Consider the following 26,208-nt stretch of genomic DNA (forward strand, 5'->3'; position numbering starts at 1 on the left):
GTGTTTCTTCTTTCCTACTGCTTTTCTGGTATGACAGAGCTGCCAACCCTTCCTGGGTGGCTTCCCTCTTTGATTCTTTAAGCATATCTGCAGTGGCAACTTTGATGTCCTCAGGTACTTGGCCCTCATCCTGACAGGGTTTTGATTGCATGCTTTTTCTCCTGACCCATGGATAGGAGAAAGAGTCCCTCCTCTTGGTTTGGTTTGATTTTAGTTTAGAATTTTTGTTGCAAACTAGACATTTTGAAGAATTACAACAACTCTGAATTATCATCCCCTAATCAACTTCAAAACTGTAGTCTGCTCATTTGTTTAATCAGCTGTGTGTGTGTCTGTACATGTATATTTCTGTGTATATATGTGGTATATGTGTATAGTGTTTCCACATGTGTGTTTGTGTTTTATATAGGATCCCTTGTATCCCAGGATGGCCTCACACATGCTGTATAGCTGAAGGTGGCCTTAAGCTTCTCATTCTCCTGCATCCACCATCCAAGACTCGGGTACAGGTATGTACCAGCATGTCTGGTGTTATGTGGAGCTGGGGATGGAACCCTGGGCCTCAGGCATGCTAGGCAAGCACTATACTGACTGAGCTACATCCCTAGATCATGTGTTTGTTTCAGGGCGTATTTGTTGTCATTCGCTGGTCACAGTGAGGGCAGTCCATTCCCTCCTCTGTATAGTCTATGATGTGCATACCTCTTACGGTGCCGCCTGGGCATGCCCACACTCTCCCTTAGTGCCTGCTCCTCAGATAACTGTGCTTTGCTAATGTCTCCTTGGCTCTTACCTAACCACCATGTGCCTGGGTCTACCTATTTTATGATCACACCCAATTCTGGATTGGTAAGGGATGAAGAGATAGTATGGTCTTGGCCACACCCACTCAACACAGCTTCTATGTCACTGAACTGGGAGTTGGAGGAATCAGTAGGTCTTGGTTCAAATATTACAAACTCACTCTTCATAGCAAGACTTAGAATAATTTCATGGATAAATATTCTCCCATTTGCTGTGCCCCAGACACTCTAAATGGATTTTCATTAGTTTCACCAGGTGCAGCTGTCCACTTTTCAGAGTCTCTGCAGGGCCTTCTATATTATTCTAGTCCTTTCCCGACCAGAGGTACTTCTGTCTTTCCTTTTGAAATGTCTGTTTTACAATATAAACAATGGCTTCATAATATAGACACACCATGCTCGTGGATTCCTATCACTTAGTATACATGGGCTGGGTTGCTCAGGATCCCTTTTACTGGTGAAGTATTCCATCCAAACAGTTGGGCAAACTCACAGTTTGCACATCTGCCTGCTTTTCAGGATCCTTAGAGTGCTGGATCTCAGGGCTTTCACCATCTGGGGACAAAGCTGTTACCAATTATTTCTGTCTGAGCCAACAGAAGCATAACTGTCTCTGAGACCATGCTCATTCTCATATACATTAATAATTAGTAAATTAGTTAACAGAATCATATTAGCTACAACCTTCACAGGTGTGCAGGTTAGTTTGTGTCAAATTGACACAAATTAGAATCGTTGGCAAGAGAGAATCTCAATACATAATGCCCCCAAGAGACTAGCCTGTGGGCAAATCTGTAGGGCATTTTCTTTCAATGACTGAGGTAGGAGGACCCAGCCCACTGTGGGCAGTGCCATCCTTGGGCAGGTAGTCCTGGGATATCTAAGAAAACAAGCTGAGCTAGACATGGACAACAAGCCAGGAAGCAGCGCTTCTCCATGGCCTCTGCCACAGTCTCTGCCTCTAGTCTCTTGCCTTGAGTTCCTGCCCTGACATGATGGACTGTAAGCTGTAAGGTGAAGTAAATTCTTTTCTCCCCCAAGCTTCTTGTCACAGTGCTTAGCACAGCAATAGAAACCAAACCAGTACAACATAGGTATATTTGGAGTGTTAATTCACATTTATTGTCTTTACATTGACTGTGAAATATGTAGAACATCATTAATATGTCCTCAATAATACATTAAGAGCAATATTTTATATTTTTTAAGGTTTTATTTATTTTGGGGTTTTTCTTACGTGTATGTCTGTACATCACTCAGGTACCTGGTACCCTTGAGGCCAGAAGAGGGCATCCGATTCCCAGGAACTGTAGTTAGAGACAGTTTGAGCAACCATGTGGGTGCCGGGACTCAAACCTGGGTCCTCTGGAACATCAGTCTGCTCCGGCCCCAAGAGCAAGTATTTAAAAGAACAGTCATCACAACCATGTGTTTGGTACAGTTGTAAGGATGAAGCAGTCCACTGGACTTTTCCAGCAAACTGACTGGATTTCTTAACTGTGATCTAAAAATTGTAAACATTTGGGCTGCAAACTGTAGATGCTTCCGTTTTATTACAAGAGAAACATTTCAAATGCCTCCAGGAGCCTTGTTACCTGGTTACTCTAGACAGCATTTTTCCTTGTTTAAAATCATAAAGCTCCCTAGCATGCCTCTTTCAGGAACTGTGAGATGATCAGTATCTGCGGAACATTCACGAAACATCTTCCCATACCCAGGCTAGCCGCAGGAAACTGCTAACAGCAAGAGTCTCTCCCGTGGTGCTTCCGAACATGTGTGCATCATGGGTAAATAAACAACACAGTCAGGTACTAATCACAGCTCACAGCATCCCTTCCCGCCTTGAGAAAATTACAATAAGCTAGCTTCTTCCAACTACTGAATGAGCAGCCAAGCCTCTGCCACTGTCGCCTCTCAAGCCCGAGGGCGTCTCCTGGTGGCCGGTCTCCGGACCTCGCTGAAGACCGACCTCGCTGAAGGATCATAAACTGCACTGTGCTGATGATGGATGTGGAGTTCTAGAGAGACTCGCTTGAGGAAAGACTGCAAAAGAAGACGCTCCGGCCCCTGGGCCCCTTAAGACCCAGATAACCCGAGGGTTTGTGCAACCGATCCTTGCCCTGGGCCGAGATGGGACCACCGATGGCTCAGCGTCCTCGCTGCAAGTCCTCAAGTTGAGCTGCCGCGGGGACCTAAGCTAAGAGTCTGGTAGTAGACTGCCTGATGTTCCCATACTAGGAGCTGAGGCCAGGCAGCGCGACTCAGAGAGGAGAGTCAGTGCACAGCCTGGGAACCCACGAGGGCAATGCGGGGAGTGGGGAGAGTGTCAGGGTCCCCGGGTGCTGGAGTTCCCGGCCTGGGTACAAGGAGTGCACTCGCTGGAGAGAGGCGCCCTGGTATACTTGGAGACGGCACTTGGACTCTTCGGGTAGGGGGAGCGCGGGAACATCTGCAAGGGCCACGCGCGCAGGTGGGGTCTTGTGCAGTGCGGGGACTTAGAGGAGCGTGGAGATAGGGAAGGACTCGTGATGTGGGCTGGGTTCCCAGGCTGTGCAGTGACCCCCACCTCCCCGCCCTGGGGCAGCAGCTCCTAGAACCTGAGGGATGTGCGCCGCCTGCATGGGGGACGCCCAGCCGAGAGCAGAGTTGTAAACTCGGATGTTGGGCAGAGAGGAGCCAGCCAAGATCCAGGTTGTTCGGGAGCAAGAAAGAGTCTGTGTCTGGAATGCACGGGAATCCGGGGCTGTTTGCACCCCAGACCCTCCAAAGCACAACAGCATAAAGAAGGATCGTCACCATCCACCGCTCAGCACAAACAGCCCTCTTCTCCAACCTCCTAACCAAGGCCACCAAGGTAAGGGTCCCAGTCTGACTTTAGCCTTCCCGAAGACCTCCCACCACTTCGGGCTCCACCTCCCCCATCCCATCTCTGTGCGGCTCCTCTGCTGAGCCCTGGGAGGGCTGGGGATAGTCCTTCAGTGAAGTTTAGGTTGGGCTTGCTTTGCCTAAAAGACTGCTGTTTGTCTGACATGCGCTCTGAGACAAGACTCAACTCCGAGTGAGTGCCGTGTAGTGAGAGAGAATGAAGGTGAATCTGTTCTCGGTGTGTGGATTTTTACACAGAAGCCGGCAGGTAACTTTCAGTACGCAGAATCTGCACTAAGTGCAAAGGTCCAAGACGTTTGCTTTGGGGTCTTGGAAAGAAGCCAAAGCCCCCAGAGCGCTGGTGGCTACTGTCTTCTAAGGTTCAATAACCTCTCTCCCAGCCGTGTTCCGTTACCTCCGAAGTTTGGGTTTATGTATTTGCATGCTCCAAAAGGAAGACGCTGTTTTAAAAATCCTATTGGATAGACATCCCGATGGTTACAAACATTCCTGTGATCTGTTTATCAGAGAAATGACCACTCCTCAAGCAATATTGCAAAGTAGATTCCATAGTTAGGACTGTGCTCGCAGGCTCAGTGTCCTTCTTGATGTTCCTAAAAGGAGATAAACCTTTGTGTTTCTGGCAGGCTGTGTGGACGACTCTTCCCGAATATGCTGTAATGAAACTATCAATAATGCTGCACGCTGTTACTCCAAAGAAACATACTCATGCTGAGGTCGTGAGTTGGGAGAGCTTACCAAAATGCCCAGTCAGGCATGGGAGTTTCCTTTTTACAACAATGTACCTTTAAATCAGTGGTTCTCAACCTCTGCGTTGAGACCCCTTTAAGCATCGAATGACCCTTTCACAGGGGTCACCTAAAACCACCACGAAACACGTATCTACATTATGATTCATAACAGTAGCAAAATTACACTTATGAAGTAGCAATGAAAATAATTTCATGGCTGGGGTCCCCACAGCATGAGGAACTGTATTAAAGGGTCGCAGCATTAGGAAGGTTGAGAACCAATGCTCTAAATGGTGTGACTGGCTGAGAGACACGCCCTCCACAGGTGTAAGGACACCTATAAACTTTGAAAACACAGCGTTTTGTTACCTTGGGAATTTCTTTAATTTACCAGAGCACGTGTAGATATCAACCATGTCCTGTCCTGTAGGTAAGTGAAATGGATGTGGTTTTAATGAAATGAAAAAGGTAAACTGTAGTAGGTAGCCATTCCAGTTTTGATCTGGAAGTTCCAACCCCCATTGAGACTTTGGCAACTGTCACGCTGGCCCATCCAGATCTGGGGTCTCCAGGCACCACCCCTGGCCCCCGCCTCGTAGGCATAACAGTTGCCAAAGTCTCAATGGGGGTTGGAACTTCCAGATCAAAGCTGGAATGGCTACCCACTACATCAAACAATTCTGTTGCTTTTTCTGGAATTGCATTCGTAGAACATGACCCGTATAGATATGGTAATGTAGTGATCTAAACAGTCTATAATCTGAAGATGAGTACAAAAGCTGCGTCTTAAATTGCCCATCCTCTGCAGGTGAATTTATGGGATGTGGACCCATCAGGATGTGTGTTGGTGGTGGTACAAAGCATGTTTTCTCTTCCAGCATCCCCAATTTGAAGTACTTCAAAATGTCACTTTCCCGGACCAGACACCTAAATTAGGAAACAAAATTATTGCATTCCGACTTGTGTTTTATCTTGTCTTTTTGTTGTATGTGAGGGAAATATCCCACTGAAGTAGGAGATAGAGGGAAAAACAGGAATACAAACTCAATGCTTCTTAATTACTTAAGGTCACAGGCCCCCTTTCAAATCCATGGCACTCACAGATCTGCTTTCTGCCCCCACAAAGGAAAGCCTGGACTTAATACTTAATTTGGAAACCACCATACCTGGCTGACCCCTTTTCTAAGATTAATAATTCATTTACAGTAATCAGTGACCTGAGAAAAGAGAAAACAGCAAATATGAAAAGTGTGCAGAAACCATGCCTGTCCACATGCTGGGGTTTAAATTGGGGTGTCTCGGTCCTGAGCAGCCCTCTGGGAGCTGAAGCCAAATTAAACATTCACTTAATTGAAAACAGCTAAAAGGACTACAGAGTACTCCCATCCTCCTGCTGGGCCAGGCTCTCCTGACCAGTGGGGGGCACACTTTAGGGCCTTCTCAGGGGTTCCTGTGAGACTCCTGACTCAAGTTTCTTTTTAAATATTTATTACGATGTGTATGTGACCCACATGTGGACGAGGAAGTGTGCGTGTGTAGCATAAAACTTAAAAGTTCTTATTAATAAAATCAAACCTGAGGCTAGTTATTGGGGTGAAAATGGAAGGTCAGAGAGACAGAACAAGCCACAGCTATCTCACCTCACCAGTTCCTCAGCTGGTCCTGTTTCCTCAGACTGGAAGCCTCTGAGTCCTCATCCAGAATGAATCTCAGCTGAACTGTGCTGCTTCAAAGCCTGAAAGCTTAACCAGCCACATGCTTAACCAGCCACATGCTTAACCAGCCAAATGCTTCTAGTTTCTGGTCCTCACGCCTTATATACCTTTCTGCTTTCTACCATCACTCCCTAGGATTAAAGGCTTGCTTCCTGGGATTAAAGGCATGAGTCACCATGCCTGGCTGTTTCCAATGTGGCCTTGAACTCACAGAGATCCCAGATGGATTTCTGCCTCTGGAATGCTAGGATTAAAGGCGTGTGCTATCACTGCCTAACTAGTGGCTTTTCTGTTCTCTGACCCCAGATAAGTTTATTAAGGTACACAATATTTTGGGGAACATAATACCACCACATTTCCTCTCTTTTTTGTCTAAAATTAAAGAAAGCTTATAACTAATACAAGAAAAACTATCCAATAAGTATATACAATATATACAGCCAAAAATTACATTAATGATGTCTAGTCCATTAACATTTGACAGATTCAGATAAAACCTCCATTATATATATTAACAATGTCCAGTCCAGTAACGTCTGATAAACTCAGACCAAAAAATTTTCATTACTTATCTTATTTAAAACAAGTAGTTCCTTTTTAAAAGTAGATTCCATAATCTCCCTTTTTATCTTATCATATCCATATTCTCTCTTTTTTCCTTTTCATAATACATTCAGTAGTCTACCTTTTGTCATTTGTATATCTTCCCCTTTTTCTTCAGTGTAGATTCAATGATCTACCTATTTATCCTATTATTTCTTTATCTTTTTTCTCAGAGTAGATTCAATGATCTATCTCATATCTTATTCTCTTTTTCTTTTTGCTTTCTAGGGGTGAAGATTTTTTTTTAAGGTTTATTTATTATGTATACAGCATATATGACTGCAGGCCATAAGAGGGTGCCAGATCTCCTTACAGGTGGCTGTGAGCCACCATGTGGTTGCTGGGAATTGAACTCAGGACCTTTGGAAGAACAGTCAGTGCTCTTAACCTCTGAGCCATCTCTCCAGCCCCGGGTGAAGATATCTTTAGGGAATCTTGAAAAGAAAATTTTTGGGTTAATTGTCAAGTCCTGTATCATTTGTCCAGTCCCTGCATAAAAGGAAAGTTCAGGGCTTGATTCAAGTCATTGTTCAAGTAGTCTGTCAGGCTGGATCATCTCAGCTAGACATCCCAAAATTGTCCTAAGTAGTTTGTAGTCCAAAGCAGATCTTTCCGTGGTGTTAATCAGCTTAGTGGCTTTACCATAGTTCTTTTGAAGATTTCAAAGTTGCTGTTAGGTGTGCCTCCTCTGTGGTTTGGAGCAATCACAGTCTGATAAATGTCTGTCTCTCGGAACCATGAACATTCTTCCCGAGAACAAAAAATCTTCACAACAATTTCTCCCCACCATTTGTCTTGCCAAACTTTTCCAAACTGACCTTTGCCGATGCTTTCTTGTAACACGATGGCCCTGGCAATTCTTCTCTGAACCAGCAGCAGTAAACCCTTCGTCCCAGGTAGAAGCATCACCACAGTAACCAACACGATGAGAAGGAGCTGGCAACGTGGAGCAGTAGCCACTGCTTCCATGGTCCCACCACTGTTTGTGGTTCAGTCCGGGCCAAAGCTTCTCCCAAGCCTCCTAGGCCGGCCTCAAACTCGGGATCCTACTGCCTCTGTCTCCTTCAGCAAATCCTACCTGCGTGTGCCACCATAACCAGCCGAGTGTAGCTCGGGCCTGAGCTGGGGCCCACAAGTAGCTTTTTCATGAATTTGTAACATGAACGTTGGGCGCCAGATATAGCATGAAACTTAAAAGTTCTTATTAATAAAATCAAACCCGAGGTCAGTCATTGGGGTGAACACTGGAAGGTCAGAGAGACAGAACAAGCCACAGCTATCTCACCTCCCCAGTTCCTGCATGCCCTGTGTACACATGGAAGTTAGAGAACAACTTTCAGGAGTCAGTTCTCTAGTTCACCTTCGGTTTGGGGGATCAACTTCGGGTAGTCAGGCTCATACAGCAAGCACTTTACCTACAGATTATCTTACTGGCCCCTTCACTCTTTCTTACAAACCTCCCTGGGTCCAAATGACCCAATGTAAATGTCCAATCAATTAATTCTCAGATGACTTCACATGTGTGTGTGCAGAGAAGCTTCATGCCTCTGCCTCCATGAGCCCCCACATTCTCTGGAAGGAAAGATGCTATGTAGATCACATTGCTCCAGCTTCTGCTTGAAGCCAGGTACTCTGGCTATTTCATTTCATCCACCTGCACCTGTACCCTTAGCTTTGGATCCCAGCATAATACACAGGAGGCTGTGCCAGAGCCTGGGGTAAGTTTCAGAGCTGGTACCAAACAGTCCTTCCTGTTATGGTACAGCATCCTGGACAAATGTCATTCTTCCTGTCATTCTTATGCACTGTGCTGCATTATATCATCCAGTGCAGACTGTCACAAATGAGTGCTACTAATCCATCTGAATCAAGAGAAGGGAAGGCCTCACATTTCCGGTGGGCAGCAGGCGGAAGGGGTGGCTCAGGGGAGAAGGAGCTTGCAGCCGATCTGATGGCCAGTGTTTGATCCCCGGGATCTACATAGTAGAAGGAAGAAACTTACTCCTGGAAGCTGTCCTCTGACCGCCACACACCCGCCATGACAGGAGTGTATTTGTAAACACACACACACACACACCCACTACATAAATAATAAAGTGTCAAGAAATGTTAGCATGTCAAACATAGAGAATGGAAACCAGTAACCTAAGGTCCCTCTAAGCAAAGCTGGACATGATGGTGCAAGTCTGTCATCTTAGCACCGGGGAGGTGGAGAAAGGATGATTTGGAGCTCACTGGCCAGCTAGTCTTTCCAAATCAATAAGCTTCAGGTTTAGTGAGAGACCCTGCCTCAAAAATAAGGTTGAGAGTGATTGAGAAAAACACCTGAAGTTGACCTCTGGTTTCCATACACAGTGCACATGTGCACACACACACATACACAGGCATACAGACATGTTACATACAAATGCATATGGCACACACATTTTTAATAAACTACAGGTAATTTATAAAAATTAAAATTAACACAAAGAGATAAATGCTATTCTTTTTAGAAAATATTTTCATAGAATCATCTGTGTGAATGTTTTATGCACTGTGCTGTATTATATCATCCTTCAATTATATCATCCAACAAAATTGTATAATAACTTAAAAAGTAGGAAGTTACAGATATGCATAATCTGTATTTCAAATGTGTCAATTGTATTGCTCTATTAGTAACCATAGTAATTTGCACAGATATTATTTTATAATTTCATTGCTGCTTCATTAGTTAAATGAAGTGGGCAAAAAGGTTCTTTAAGAAGAATAAACAATTTATGTCCATGAGCTAGAAGTAAGGTGAAAACATATGAGTTTATAAAATGTGCTTCTCATGATTGGTGAAAGATTTTGCAGTTTGACTAAACTAAATAGTCTTAGTCTCAAAGACTGAATACTTTCCTCTGTTGCCCAAATCTAAAGCCCTTAACTGCATATTTAAGGATTAATGGTATATTTTCTACCCTTTAAACAGTATATACTTTTCAAACTCATAGATTCTGGTTATTTGTAGGTGTCCCCCCCCTTTAAGTAGAATAAACAGCCTAGACTAAGGAGAGCCTTCTTAGGCTATACTTGTTAAGACTGTTCCCATGGAGAAAAACGCTTTTCAGCAGCCTAACTTCTTTACCGTTTTTTGCGTTTTGTGACAGGGTCTCATTGTGAAGTCCAGGCTGGCTCTCAAATTCATAGCAGCCTTCCTACCTTTGTGGGACTACAGACATGCATCATCTAAATGTTTTTATTAGATGTAGAAAGCGAATCTGAGGTAGAGGTGCTGTCCTGTTGTTCACGGGATGGAGGTAGGAAGATGAAGACGTGTTTACCATGAGCATCATGAAGAGGCAGACTCAGGGTCTGGTCAGAATCTGAAGTTTGATAGACAAGGGGTTTCACAAACCTTGAGTCAAGGAAGTAACATTAAACCCTAAAAGCTGAGCACAGTAAAAACATTTCATTACTATAATAATTTGACACAATTTCTACGCTGTTTCTGAGATATGGCTCACATTTGTTAATCCCAGCCTCTGTAAAACAAACAGAAAACTCCAAAAAAAAGAAGGCTAGACTTTTCATTGTCATTATATGTGCCACATAGTCGTGTTCTTAAGATTTCCAGCCTTAATGCCAAGTTATCTGCTCCCATCTCCACCCAACAGTTCAGCCCAATCTATGCCCTGTCTATCCACAATGGACTGTGACATCATTTATTCCAAATCATCCCTGCCCTGGGTGGTTAATGCTGCTGTTCTTTCCATTGTTATTCACTCGGACCCAGGATTAAAATCTTGTCTGTATACATTTCCTCTGTGCTACAGGTTGGACCTTGAATGTTCCCCTAAAGACCCATGTGTTGAGAGTTTGATTATAAAGACAATGGGAAGTGGTGGAAACCATTAGGAGGTGGATCCCAATGAGAGGAAGTTAGCCTAGCAAGGACATGCCCTTAAAAGAATATTGAGACCCCAGAGCACCTTCTATTTATGAATTAGTTCAGGATTAGGTGTATAGTGAGAACCTCATAAAAGAAAGATTTATTGGGAGAAATGGTCTCTAGATAAGTGACTAGATTACTGAAGACAGAAAATAGAAAGATTGCTACAGATTGGATATCCCCTGTCTGCAGGGATTGGGACAGGATTGTTTCAGGTTCTTTCTAGAAGGTGCGATCAGAATATTTGCATACACACAGAGATGTCTTGAGGATGAGACCCAAGCCTAGATGTAAAATTCATTTACATTTCACTCACATATACACAGCCTACAGGGAACGTCATACAATACTTTAAATTACTTTGCGCATGAATTCAAGTGTGTGTACTGTGTTGCTCAGCTTCGCATCACTGTAACAAAATACTTGAGATAACATATAGTAAGGTGAAGCAGGCTTTCTTGAACCTCCAGCCTCCAAATCATGACATAAAGATTTATTATTAATTACGAATGCTTGACCTTAGCTTAGGCTTGTTTCTAGTTAGCTTTTTTATCCATTTCTATTAATCTATGTGCTGCCCTGAGGCTCATTTACCTCCTCTATGTACTGTCCATTCTGCTTTTCTGTTTCCTTTCCACCTGGCTAGTTGGCCCCCGGCTGGCTGGCCTGCTCCCCTTTTATCTCTGTCTGCCAGCCCTGCCTATTCCTTCTCTGCCTAGCTATTGTCCATTCAGCTTTTTATTAGACCAATCAGGTGCCTTAGACAGGCAAGGTAAGACAGCAACACATCTTTACATAGTTAAACAAATGCAACATAAACAAATGCAACATCTTTACATAGTTGAACAAATGCCCCATTAACAAATGCAATACATCTTTACATAGTTAAACAATCATTCTATTTCACAACGGTAAGGAAAGGTTTGTTTTGGCTCAGAGTTTCAGACTGTGTTCTGGCAAAGAATGTGTGACAGGAAGCTGCTCAGTTTGTGGTGGCTGAGAAGCAAAAGGGGAGGAAGTGGTCGGGGTCCCAATATTCCTTTCAGGGGCATGTCAACAATGACCTACCTTCTCCCATACAGGCTCAGTCACCTAAAAGTTCTGCCATCGCCCCACAGCATCAAGCTAAGGACCAAGCTTGTAACTCGTGGGTCCCAGGGGACCCTCCAGATGCAAGCTATAGCATGCATGATGTCCAGGAAGCTCCAGACTTCTGGCATTATATTGACACTAAGAAGTTTTGGATTTTGGAGCATCACAGATTTCAGATGGTTGGATTATGGATGCTCAACCCCACGATGGACAGCTTAAGTCAGTCTGTTTGGGACCATTTTGATGTGCATTTGCTTTAAAATAATAATAAACATATTTTAGTATACTACTGAAACATTTCAGCAAGAACACTTTAAGCCAAGTTTTGAAAAGTGAAAGGGCATAAACAAAGGAATATTGTCCACAAGCCAGTTGTTGAGCAAATAGCAAGTGCCTAGATCTTCTGGGGAAAAATATCGAGATGGAGAACAGAACCAAACTAAGATTGTTGATGAGTATTGAGCTTTTAAAGCAAAAATGATTTTCCTTTTCAAAAGCATACCTTTCAATAACAGGCAGATTTTTACTTTTAGTTATGATATAAACAGAAAAATACTTGGAATTATAATCCTGCTGGTGTATTGGTGGATCCCAATAACTGACTGTGTTCTGGAAGTCTGCTGGAGAGTCTGAAAACATCTCCTCAGAAACCAGCCACAGCCGTGTGTGTTCTAAGGATGTTTGGGGACAGTTTGACCCTAGCATAGCTGAGCAACCCAACATGCTCTCATGTCCCACCAAACGCAGACATTGTCCACGGTACCATTTCTGTTCATAATGCCAAGAATATGTCAAGACGTGTCATGCTCCTATTTGGCCCAGAGAATAAGGACTCTTTCCTGAGAAACACAACAGAGATGAATGAGGCCAAAGAAAGAAAATGTGTGTAGTCTGGGGGAGAGAAGACAGCCACACCGGTCTAGGGGATGGCCTCCTAGAACTTTCACCCTCCCCCCCCCCAAATAAAGAGAAATTCTACTGTATTTTTTGAAACCACCTGTTGCAAGACACTTGCGCAGTGCAGCTTAGGTGTGTTTTTTAAAAAAGAAACATTTCTTTGAAATATGCCCTAAAGGTGTCACCTTGGGAACTTAGAAACAACACTATATTCTACTGGTTGAAACCAAAGTCAAAATTGACAAAGTCTTCAGCCACACTCCTGGGCATAAAAGAGAAACTGAAGATAATTGCTTCATTGCCAAGAAAGCAATCCGTTGTCCATCACCAAAGGCAGAAGGAATTGGTGTCCTGAAGTTCTGGTGTCCAGGGATATAATGCTCATCTTCGTTTTCACTCTTAATTCCATGCTTCGCTTGAACTTTCCCTGAGGTGAATTCATTGTTTCTGTACATTGAAACCAATGCTTATGCTTCCCCCAAATGCGTGTGTTGAAACCCTACTCCTTCCTTCACATGGTACAGTTGGGTGGTTGGAACTTTAGCTGGTACTTAGGTCATGAGCACAGACTCCTCTTGAATAAGAGTGCCCCGATTAAAGGAACTAGATGAAGCCCCTTCGACCTTTTGCTCTGTCTCAAGAAGCAATGAGAACCCACCTTTCTAATCTAGAACCTGTCCATGTTGACATCTTGTTCTCAGCTACCAGGACCATAAGAAAGAAACTGGTTGTTGCTAGATCACCCAGACTCAGACATCTAAGTATGTGAAAAAAACAAAACAAAACAAAACCCAGATTCCCTCCAGGAGAAAGGATCCAGAAAAGAGCACACAGAATGGCTGGCTGTAAATAGGCAAACACCTAGCGGCCCCAAATACCCCTGTGATGAAACATGGGATGGCAGGCTTCCAGCAAAGACCCACGATGTGGAATTATTTACACACTCACTTCCAGAAACCATTCAAAAGCAACAGGAAAAACAAATTCAAAATGGATACAGACTGTCCAAGGAGAGTCGAAAGTCCTGTTGCAGGTTCCAAAGACGGCATCGGATGCCCTTCACAGGGAAAGGGCACATCCTGCCCAGTGTGGAGTCTGAATGGCTATCTGTGACACAGAACTGAGCATGAGATTCAAGAGCTGACAGCTGCATGCCGAGGAGGTGGCAAACGAGGAGCCACACTGAGACTCCATCTGTCCACAGGGCACTCTAGCTGCAGCAGGACTACACCCGTCAAAGAAGAAGGGAAACAGCCAATAGAGGAGTGAAAGTTGGCACATGCCAAACATCAGGCCATGCGGAAAATTCCACTCAGACCATAACATATTCATCCCTGGCATAAAACTAAAAATAGCTGCCGGCAGGGAGCCACTCTCGAGGAAAGGGAGTCCTAGGAAGGATGAACAGCTTTCCCAGGCAGAGGTAGTCCTTTTGCTGTGTTACCTCAGGTGGTCTCTGGGATGAAGCCTTCTCTTTCGCATAGACAGCATTTCACATAGAATGTTTCACGGCAGTGGCGGATGACCCTGGCTGACCCTGAGACCAACTAGGAAGACTTCAAAGAATACGGACTGCATCAATGGGAAACAACAGAATGTCTAGTGAAATTGCAGGCAGAGCTTTTGATGCATCTCCAAGGGTGATCCCAGCATTCTTCACGACTCAGCTTCCAGCTCCCTCTGCCCTCCTTCGACTGCCCCCTCTCCGTGTTACAATCTGTCTTGGTGGGTAAGCATTCTTGACCCTGAACTCTCACCTCCTGCCTGAATCACTCCTTGCTTGTCCAGATCTTTTCTCAAGACAGTACATTTTAGAGCAGTTTGGGGCTCACAGCTCTGTGGCCTGAAGACAGACACAGAGATCTCCTGTACACCCCCTTCTTTAGATATGCACAGCCTTCCCCACTGTCCACATCTTCACTAGAGCACCACATACCTCATGCGTCTCAGTCCATGAACCTGGGTTGGCACATCACCCACAGTCCACAGTGCACACTGGAGTTCCTCCCTTCTGTTGTACATGCTATGGGTTTTGAAAAACACCAAGTAACATGTATAACTGTAGCAGGAATCTTAAAAGTTCTTATTAATAAAATCAAACCTGAGGCGAGTTATTGGGGTCCATGCTGGTAGATCAGAGAGACAGAACAAGCCACAGCTATCTCACCTCGCCGGATCCTCAGCTGGTCTTGTCTCCTCAGACTGGAGGCCTCTGAGTCCTCATCCGGAATGGGTCTCAGCTGAATTACTGCTTAAAAGCCTGAATGCTTAACCAGCCAAAATCTTCTAGTTTCTGGTCCTCACGCCTTATATATCTTTTTGCTACCACCACTCCCTGGGATTAAAGGCGTGTGTCACCATGCTTGGCTATTTCCAGTGTGGCCTTGAACTCACAGAGATCCAGAGGGATTTCTATCTCTGGAATGCTAGGATTAAAGGTGTGAGTGCCACCATTTTCTAGCCTTTGTATCTAGTGGCTGTCTGTTCTCTGACCCCAGATAAATTTATTAGAGTACACAATATTTTGGGGAACAAATACCACCACATATAACATAAACAAAAGTTTCAAGGCCCTAGCAGTCTTCTGGGCTCCCCTCCTGTCTGCCTGCCCCCCATTGAAGTTTTGCTTGATTAGAACTGGGATTCCACACCACAGAGCCTCTTCGGATCAGCTTCTCTCACTTAACAATGTGCACTGACGTCCTCTACTCCTGCAACTCCTTTGATGGATAATCTTCGGTGTCAACTTGGCAGGATCTAAAATGTACTAAGACATCAGTGAGTCTCCTTGTTGGGTGTGTCTGTAAGGATGTTTCCAGACAGTGCTAACTGAGGGAAGAAAACTGGGGTCCCAGCCTGAATAAAAAGGAAAGTGAGAAATCCAGCTGAGCACTGGAATCCCTATTTTCTCTATTACCTGATCTGTCTAGATGTGAGCAAGCTCCTACCACCTCAAGCTCTTCCCACCTGCCAGCATGCCTTCCTGGACAGAACAGACTGTATCCCCTCAAACTGTGAGCTACAAGAAATTTTACTTTTTTGTGTGCTTTCTGTGAGATTATTTTTAGGGGCACAGTCTTAAGAAAAGTAAGTAATATAGCTTCATAGTGCCTGCCTTTTTAGTGCTGAGTAATATTCCATTGTCTGTACATACCACAGTTTGTATACTCGCCCATAGAAGGAATATTGATTGCTTCCAAGTTTTGGTGATTATGAAAAACCTATCATGGATAAATATTCATGTGCAAGTATTGATGTAGATGTAAGTTTTCAACTCTTCAAGGTAAATAGTAAGGAGTATAGGTGCTAGGTTGTATTGTATAAAACAGTGTTTAATTTTGTAGGAATCTGGTAAACTGTCTTCCAAGGTGGCTGTACTATTTTGCATTTCTACTCCATGAACAGGATACTCCTGTTGCTGTACATGCTGGCCAGCGTTTGGTGCTGTCCATGTTCTGACTTGGTTCTTCCTAACGTGTTGCTCTGACTTGTGTTTAAGGTATGATGCAGTGTATCCTTTCATGTGCTTAGTCATTTTCTGTATATCTTATCTTCAGAGGTTCTGTTACAATCTCTGGCCCAATTTTCAGTGTGTGTTTCTTACTGTTGAGTGTTTAGAGTTATAGGTGGGCTTTGTGCAGATTCTTATCAACCATCTGCAGATATTTTCTACAATGGGCTCACCTATTTTTCATCCTGTCAGCTACCTTTTGTGAAAGGAGATGAAAATCTAAGTTTTGATGATGTTCTGCTTATGTGCCTTTAATGTTATGTCTGGAAATTCACCGTCAAACCCAAGGCCATCTAGATTTTCTCCCATGTTATCTTCTAGGATTTTTATAGCTTTGCATCTTACAGTTATATTTATGATCTATTTTGAGTTAATTTTGTGAAGAATATAAAGTCTGTGACTAAATTCTTTTTTTCCCATGCAGATGTTCAGTTGTCTCAGTGTCTTTGCTGAAAAGACAAACTTAGCTCCATTGTGTTGTCTTTGCCCTTCGTAAAAGTTCTGCAGACTGGCTTTATGTGGGTTTATTTCTGGTCTTTCTAGTTCTCTCTCTCTCTCTCTCTCTCTCTCTCTCTCTCTCTCTCTCTCTCTCTCTCAGTTTTAGAGGTTTCTATTGAGATGTACTCACAGTCAAAGATCCTTTCCTCAGCCATGTCCTGTCTATGAAGAAATCTATCACATCATTCTTCATGCCGGTTCCAGTTCTTTTGCCTCTAGTATTTCTTTTGTTACTGTTATTTCTCTGAGTTTTCATCTCTGCTCACATTGCCTGCCTGTCTTGCATGCTATCTGTCTTTTGTTTGTTATATCCCGTAATATACCATACTAGTCAGGGTTCTCCAGAGAAACAGAACTGATACACCACTCTCTCTCTCTCTCTCTCTCTCTCTCTCTCTCTCTCTCTCTCTCTCACACACACACACACACACACAGTGGCTTACAAGCTATGGTCTATCTACTCTAACAATGTTGTCTTTGACAAAATGTCTAAGAATCCAACAGCTGTTAGGTCTATGAGGTTGGATGTCTCAGAGGATCTTCATTGTATGTCAGAATCTGCTAGGAAAGAGGGGGGAAAGCTTGAAGAAAGTCAGAGAGGTGATGAAAATATATAGAGTCTATGAATTGGTGACTGAGGCTTGCAGGATCACAGACAGGAGGTTCTAAAGCCACTCTGATGCTTCCTCTCAGTTTCTCATTGCCACCCATCACTGTCCCCCCTCCTCATGTCAGAGCATCCTCATACTATCCTCATCTTTGAGGCACCACACTTCCATAGTTATGATACTTCTAGTACCCAAGTTCAGTGGGAAAAGATATTTGAGAAAACAAATTTTGGGTTAAGGGGATGGGGTGAGAGGCGCTCAGGAGGCAACATAAGTGGAACACTGTTAGTCACACTAGACTGCGTGGGAATCCTAGCGCCTCTTAAAAGGAGACAATGGCTGCTGGGTGAAAATGACCACGAGCTAAACTGACAGATCATGTCTACGGTTAGGACAGACACTCAGCAATATAGGTCTTTAAAGGTTGGGGATGGAGAGAGGACAGCTCAGTGGTTAAGGGCACTGGCTGCCCTTGGAGAGGACCCACATACAGTATGTCCAAATGGCGGCTCATAACCATTCCTGACTCTGATTCCAGGGGATCCAACACCCTCTTCTGGCCCCCATGGGCACTGTATACATGTGGTGCACACATATTCACACAGACAAAACACTCATGCACATAAGAAGAAAAACAAATCTTTCTTAAAGGGTCTTTTAAAAGTTAGAGTTAAACATGGAAAGGGGGAGCTAAGTCAGCTCAGAGAGAGGAAGAGGAAGTGGACGGGCAGAGGAGGCGCCAAGGATTTTAGATGCTTGTTTGTTCATGAACCGTTCTGATCAACTTCTTCCTTAACCTGCTGTGTGTATTTGGCTTTGATGGTTACCCTCATTGCTTCTTCTGAGATTCTGACTGCCAGAAATAAGAATTGCTGCCCACCAAGTCAATTAATAGAGTTCTAAAATCTGTTCCCTGTGAATGATGCAAAGTCACACCTTCATTGAATAACAGTCAGAACATTATACTCTTTCAGGGTCAGTCACGGAACTTTAACATTTCAGGAGAGGTTCTATTTTCTCTTCTGAAATTGAAGTTTTCTTTTTCTCTTAGTCTTTTTCATACCTCTTACATCATCAACATCCCAAAGATCCCTCATTTATTACATGTGTATTTTTACTCTGTCTGCCCTGACTGTACCGAATTACGCTTTGTCCCTAAACCTTATTTCCCAACTTCCTCCAAAAGAGCATGATAAATACAAAGTATTTGCATTTAGTAATCCAATAATCAATCTAATTTTTGTTGATATGTCAATTCTGGACAGAATCTGAATTCTGAGCTGAGGAGGTAGCTTACATGGTAGAGATTTTGCTTAGCATGAAAAAAAATCCGAGTTTGATCCTTAGCTTCCCCTGCTCCCAATAAACTAGACATGATTGCTTAGAATAGCACTGGAAAGTAGAGGTAGGAGGCTCAGAAGTTCAAGGCCTTCTTGGGAAACATGAGACTCTGTTTCAAAAAAACAAATTAGAGAAACTGGAAAAGAATTAGCCAGGATCTTGCTGTATAATCTAGGTCATCTTCAACTTTGTAGCAATCCTCCTGACACAATTGTCTCTGGTCATTGTCTTGAGAATATTTTCTTTCACAATGGTCTCTGTGATGGTTGGCTTCATTTGTTAATTGGACACAATTTAGAATCTCTAGGGAAGAGAGTCTCAATGAGTTGTTCACAATGTGTTGGCCTGTGAACATGTTTCTGGGGCATTGTCTTATTAGTTGATGTGGGAAGACCCAGCCTACTGTGGGTGCAACCATTCCCTAGGCAGGAGGTCCTGAACCATATTAGAGTAGAGAAATTTAGCTGAGCCCAAGCAAGTGAACAGGTATGTGTTTATTTCTCTCTGCCCTTGACTGTAGCTCTACTGTGACTGGCTGCTTTGACTATTCCACAATAATAGCCAGTCAATGGAAATCATGAGCTAAAATAAACTCTTTCTCACCTAAGTTGCTTTTTGTCAGGACATCTAATCAAAGCAACGGAAATGAAACGGGAATAGTCCCTTGGTCATTGTTTATTCTCACTCTGGAGACTTCCAAGGTTATGACTCCACTATCTGCCCACTACACTCTATGATTTGGATGATTTCATTTAACAAAGATCACATGGTCCAGTGAACCGGGAAGATGTTGGCATGAGATCTAGGTAACACTGAGGAATGCATGCGTCTCAGAAAGCCAGTACCATATCTTAAAGGCCCTCTGAAAGCTTTAAACAAATAAGTGATGTGGGATGGATCATTGGTTCGGTGAGAAGCCCTTTCACCGCTCTAGTGGTGATGCGACCTGGGGGAATGGGGCTGATAAATGAGACAGATTAAAGTCTTATGCAATAGCCAACTTTTTCAGAGCATCAACTTATACTCTGAGAGTTAAGAAGAATAACATGAGTAAAGTATACAATCACAAGGACAAACCGCATGTGGCAAAAACATTGTTTTCCATAGAGGCATAAACATTTAATTGAATAACACCATCAAGCAATAATTAGTAATCTGAAGTCAACTCACTCCTATCCAATACATCTGGGAGGAGCATGAAAAAAACATTCCAAGAACAATTTTGTGTTTTGAAGAAACTAAGGTTACAAGACTCTTTTTTTTTTTGTTTGTTTTTTAGAGTTCTCTCACACACACTCAGAATTCTCCTCACAAGGTTCCATTCCTGGACCATGTTCTGACAAATCCCTATCTGAGAGATAGATATAGACAGACAGAGACAGAGACAAAGGGACACACAGAGAGACACAGAGAGTGACTAAGAAAGACCCCTGAAATCAACCTCTGGCTTCCACATACATGTGCATACATGTGCATGTACATCCATCAGCACACACACACACACACACACACACACACACACACATATATATATATATATATATATACAGGATTATATACATAGTATACACACACAGCAACACACAAAAATGCATTGCAGGGTGTGATATTTTCAACTTACGATAGGTTGTCCATCCACAATGGGGTAGCATCACATCTCCATTTCAGTCTATTGCAAAGTCAGGTTGCAGGGTCAGAGTTGAGATGTAGACTTGTGTTCAGCTATTGAGGAGAAAGGGCGGGACTGGGTCCACGTGAACTAACAGGTGGGTGGTGAACACCATGTGGACAGAAGAAAATTCCAGTAAGCCACATCATTCGTGGGAACTAAACCAAGATGACCCGGAACCGTTGGGAGTTCTCTGCGTGTTGCTCATCAATGCACACACCTAGTGGCACAATGACAGTCCAGCAGGGGCCATCACGGTGGTGATGCTGGATGTCTTCTTCTTGATGGAACCAGGATGAAAGTGTTGGACCTTTTCTTCAGCCTGATGTGTCTTGTAAGTCCTCAGACCTACTTTTTTTTTCTGATATGATTTTAATATGCGGTGTGTTCCTACCGTCTAAATTCACCCTGGTAAATTGATGGGTGGCACCCTCTCTACTTCCAGAAATCAGTCTGCATTGCACCATCCTCTATCCTCAAAACAAACCCAATGCTTCTCTTGGGGGCAAGAAATAATTTAGGGCAGTGCACAGCCTGCTCTCAATATACCTCCAACTCCATTTGTCCAGATTGTAAGACAGACAGACAGACAGATAGATGTTACTCTCCTAAAAGTCAAAAGATAGTACCTTGTATATTTAGCAATGAGAATTGGGGCTGTGTAAGTAGTGCCCTGTACACTTAGCAAGAAGAAATGGGGCTGTGTGTATGCTTGGACATATGAAAACCATATCAGGAAACCAGGCCCAAGAACCTGTTGAACACAGCACACTAAGGAAAGGGTACAACACTTTCCCCTGGACCTCACAAGAGGAGGATCTCTAACACTGTGATGCTGATGGCCCCAGTGACCTGTCATCTGACCACAGGCTGTGTGCATCAAAAGACCAACAGGCAGAGAACTTCCCACTGTCCCGGGGACTTGAGCTCGGCTGAGTGCTTGATCTGTTGACCCAGGCTACTGGGATTGCCACATGTCTGTCACCCCATATGTTCATCTGGATCTAGACCTGTCCACTGCCTCTTCAGCACACACACACACACACACACACACACACACACACACACACACACACACACACACACTTTACTTCTGCTTGCTATGATCAATTCTTGAGTCTGGGCTCAACTCTTACCAGTTGCCTCAGTATCTCCAGAAGATGGGAGAGCTTGTTACCTAGGGAGAGCTAGTTACCTGACAGCAGCAGAGCCTTCTTCCCCATCCTATCAGCTCCCAGTTCTGCCTCCAGTCCTCTTGGAAGATCCTTGACAATGCAGTGGCCTTTTAAACACTTTGTGGCCATTGTGTGTGTGTGTGTGTGTGTGTGTGTGTGTGTGTGTGTGTGTGTGTGTGTGTGTTTACTGTGTGGTACATGAGGTGTGGTCCGAGAATTAACACTAATAGTTAAGACAAGAAAACAGAAGCTGTGTTTGCCTCAGCAGGCTGTCAAGGAAATAGAGATTATTCGGCAAATTGAAGCCAACGAAACTGCCTTATCTAATTTATTGTTAGTCAATAAATTCTGATACTATGGAAAGGCACAGACATGTTCGCCTGTTTCTGACATAGCATATTTATGACATAGATCCATTTTCATTGATCAATTTGTGCCTTGATTTCTTTTAGGATGTGGCAAGTGTTTGAATCTAAATTAACCCTGGGACATTACTACCCAAACCTCTGGTTTCACTAGGGCTGTCCACACTGAGAAAACTTGAAAGACAGGGACCAGGACAAAGGTTGTAGCCCTCTAGGCACCGCAGTATCATGCTAGAAAAAGAGAATAAGATGACACCAGGCTAGACCACAGAAGTGTGATGGCCATGCATGGATGCCATGGGTGTACTGAACAGGTATGGAAGCCAAGCCAGCTTTCTGGTCCTTTCTACTCGTGTCTCATTAGCCATGGAACCTTGAACACATTACTTGGTCGTAGAGTTACTTATGGTCTCTTCTGTACATCTTTAAAATGCTATAATTCCATTGAAAACATATCATGTGTGAGTTTCAGACTTAAGCTAGACCTACATTAGAAACATAAAAATCTTAATAATTTCAACTGACCTATAAAATCAGACACATCTTTGAGTCCTTCTCACCTGGAGTACTGGATGTAGACATTGATAACATGAAATTACCTAAGTGTGAGTGGAAAATATACATAATGCTTGACTGACATAAAAAAAAAAAAAAAAAAAAAAAAACCATCCCCAATGACAAGTGCCTGGTTACAAATCCAGTTGACCTACCAATGAAAAGGGCAACATTGAAGCCTTCGACTGTGTCCCATTTCAATCAGAACATAGTTAGGACTTTCAAACTTCTATTTTTCCACCAGTGTGTGTATGAAAGGTGAAGGTGGCATCCTTGGCAAATGGGTGAAGTATTTGTATTAAGAATTGATAGTTGTGCTCTGGTTTTCAATTTGAATTGTCACAGCAGACAAAATTGTGTGTAGAGGATCCATGAAAGAGTTCTAAGTGCCCTATAAATATAAGATGATTTGAAACTGTCCTGGTTTAATTTAAGGCCTGCAGCTGTTCCTGTGGAGAAGCATCAAGTTTCAGAGTTACAAAGACACAATGCAAATAAACAGAGAAGGAGTGTCTGTCTCCCAAGGGGAAAGTAGGATTAACCCTGTGCGTCCTTGTGGCCCTACTCCTTCTACGCAAGGTCTGCTGCTAAGACATAAATCTCAAAGCATGTCATTTAGTCTGCTTTAATTCACGTTGCCAGGCAGCATACAAATAACTCAAAATATAAGATTAAGATGATTCAAAAGGTTGATATATTTATGCCTGATAAAAATTAAATGATCTAAATTTTTTTAAAATAAAGACATTTAGCATCAGATGGTTACATTCACATAATTTGTTAAATGGATGTATTACCTTGCTTGAAAAGAACTGTCATCATTTTAAATGTAAAGCTGATTTACCTTCTGTTTCTTACAGTAATCGTGATGTAAATGTCTTTCTCAAATAATAAAGTTTTTTCACTTACAGTGGGACTTAAGGAAAGTGTTTTTCAAAGACAGACTGTTTGTTATTGGATAGTTTCCTCGTCTCTGGGTAAGAAATGGAACCCTTAAAGCAGGGAAGCCCAAAGTCTGAGCTGTGAGCTACTGCAATGTGACTGTGGTAAGGCTTGACGTCAGAGTTCCCCAAAGAGGCCTGCTTACTCTTTCTCCTTCAAGAGAATGGTTCTTTTCCGAAAGTGGAGCAGGGTTTACATGTCAGGGTGCTGGCTTTGCAGAAATGGTTGGGATTCTGTGTGGCCCTGGCTTGGGTTTGGCACACCCGAAGGTATGGGCTGGAAGTGGTTCCCAGTTTTAGGAGAGTCTGAGCCATTGAAGTCACCGGGTAAAATTAGATTTGCCTGTTGCTGCAGGAGGGGCAGAAATCTGAGCTGAGGGAGCCTTTTCTCGGGGCAGAGCCAGTGAAGTCAGTGTCCGCCTCGTCCTACACAAATGGGAATTTAAATCTTTCCACCCCCGCAGAGCTCGGTCTCAAATCTGGAATCAGTTCATCAGTGTGGTTTCTGAGTCGCTAAGGTAAGCAAACAGCTTGGATTTTATATGATTAATGTGTAGTTTATAAATCAAATAGGTACAAGGTTCCTTACTCCCCCCGCCCCCAGTAGCATAATGGTTAATAATCTGAAATAATGCTGAATGAATTCTCTCAATTGTATTTTAATTATTAACACAGTCCAGTTCCCCCTCACTTCACCTGAGTTAGCCGTCCCAGCAGTTTCTGTGCTATGCAGTCAGCCTGGCTGTGTGGCTGACATTATACACTTGTCATAACGATGTGTCTGTGTCTCGGGATGTGGACTCTGACAGTCAAACAGAGAAGGCATACGCTTTAAAATCATCTTCAACTCCACCCAAGCCTTTCTGGTAGACTGAGTCTGACGATACAGACTTTCTGGGTGGTTTTCTTAGAGACACTAATAGGTGAAAATGGGACAAAGGTCAAGGTGCTTTGAGAATGAGTAACACTAGAGCGAAATGTCAAGTCAGGTCCGGAACTGTTCCCGGACTGTTTCCCTCACTAGATTTGGAAAAAATGAAAGTGTTATACACAAACAAAAGCCATCCTGCAGGGTAACTATAAAGAGGAACGTGCTTTTGACTGCTCAAATTAGGGTTGTTTCTTGTGTTACTAAGTTACTACGTGGTGATTGGAAAATGTGAGTTACTTTTAAAGGAATGAAGGAAACCAGGGAAGAACAACTGGGCTGGTTGAAAGATTAGCTCCAGGACGTTGAGTCTGGGTTCACAGGAGCTATAAAAACCTGCCCTGTTTGATTTTTGCCTCTTTTCTTGGAAATATCTAGATACAAGGAGGTCAACTTTGGGAGTTTCAAAACTAGTGGTTCAAGAGAAGTTAATTTTGTGAGTTCTAGAATGGCTTGAGATTTTCTTTTAAAGCCAAAGAGACAGTAGTGTCTCAGACTGGTTAGATCTGTCATTCTGAAGACCGTCAGGTTCCCAAGTGACCTTGACAAAGATGGCAGTTAAATACTGTAAATAACACTCTTCCATCTTGTCCTATAAAAATACATTTCCTGGGGCTTGAGGTATAGTTCTGTGATCCAGTGCTTGCCTAGCATGGGTGAAGTCCTGGGTTCACAAGTAGTTAGATGATGATGATGATGATAGATAGATAGATAGATAGATAGATAGATAGATAGATAGATAGATGGGACAATGATCTTCCAGTCATTAAACTAAATGCAATTAACTGCTATTAAATGCAATATGAAAACTAACACAGACTGTAGACTACAGTGGCGCCAAATCCATTCAGTGCTGTGTGGTAGGTGTTCTGTTTCAGTACTTCCCTTCCCTCTGGCCAACCAAGACCCCTTGCTGCTTGCCAGCCATACCCAACTTCCCTGTGGCTTCCTAAAGAAAAGGGACAGAGCTCTGAGACTAAGTCTGCCACTTCTGTATTCCTTCAGGCCACGCCTTCTTTCTACCTCCCCTCTTAGATCAGTATCTATGTAGCTCTAACCTTGTCTGGCCCCATGACAAAGCCCTATAGTTCAACTCTTGAGTCTGGGTTCAACTCTTACCAGTTACATCAGTCTCCAGCAGACCTCTGGGAGAGCTAGGCACCTGACCGCTGCAGAGCTTTTTTCCTCATCCTATCAGCTCCCAGTTCTGCTTCCCAGTCCTCTTGGAAGATCCTTGACAATGCAGTGGCCTTTTTAACACTTTGTAGCCATTCTGGTGTGTGTGTGTGTGTGTGTGTGTGTGTGTGTGTGTGTGTGTGTGTGTGTGCGCGCGCATAAGGTGTGGTCTGAGAATTATCATAAGTAGTTAAGACTGGAAAAAAGAAGCTGTGTTTGCCTCAGTTGGCTGTCAGGGAAATTGAGGTTATTTGACAAAGTGAAGCTAATGAAATTGCCTTACCTTCAGCTCTACAGCCTTCTTATAACAACTGTAAAACCTGCCCCATCCTTTCCTATTTCTTTCCCTATAAACACTTTTTAATTTTGTCTTGTTGTCACGTAGGGAATTTTCTAGGGAAGTCTATACAGGAGTATTTTGTATTTTGTAAGGAGTAAGTAAAGTCCTGAGTGAATATGTATTGTTTGATAAGGGCCAGCCATATCAAGGACCCTAATGCCTTAGATCCATGGGAAATGGCAGGGCCTTTCCAGGGCGAGGCTCCGAGGAATTGCAAAGCCTTGCCCCAATGGTCTCTGGGTAGGTGTTGATGCTGTGTGAAGAAGACATCCACCACAGCTTTCTCTGCCTGCCTGGCTGTTCCTACAGAGGGACTCCCTTTTCAGCTGTGTAGGACAACTTCTTGTTTATCTGTGTGTAATAGCCCTGCCTCACTGTCTATCTGTATGCAATAACCCCACCCCTATGCAACTATAGATCATAAACATACTGAGCTTCTCCATCAGAGAGCCCAG

General features: G+C 43.4%; 1 protein-coding gene across 2 annotated transcripts in view; it reads left to right on the forward strand.

Moving 5' to 3' along the window:
• The first annotated feature begins 3,250 nt into the window (after positions 1–3,250).
• The window catches only part of Sgcg (sarcoglycan gamma), a 68,994-nt gene continuing 46,036 nt past the window's right edge, over positions 3,251–26,208 (forward strand). Inside the window, exon 1 of one of the 2 annotated variants that reach the window (XM_037208479.1) lies at positions 3,251–3,657. The gene's annotated coding sequence lies outside the window, so the exon portion shown is untranslated. Of the gene's footprint in view, positions 3,658–23,517; positions 23,828–26,208 lie in introns of those variants that run through there. The other variant, XM_028870353.2, reaches the window with a different exon arrangement.

Source organism: Peromyscus leucopus, chromosome 9 (genome assembly GCF_004664715.2).
Source record: "Peromyscus leucopus breed LL Stock chromosome 9, UCI_PerLeu_2.1, whole genome shotgun sequence".
In the NCBI taxonomy this organism is placed as follows: Eukaryota; Metazoa; Chordata; class Mammalia; order Rodentia; family Cricetidae; genus Peromyscus; species Peromyscus leucopus.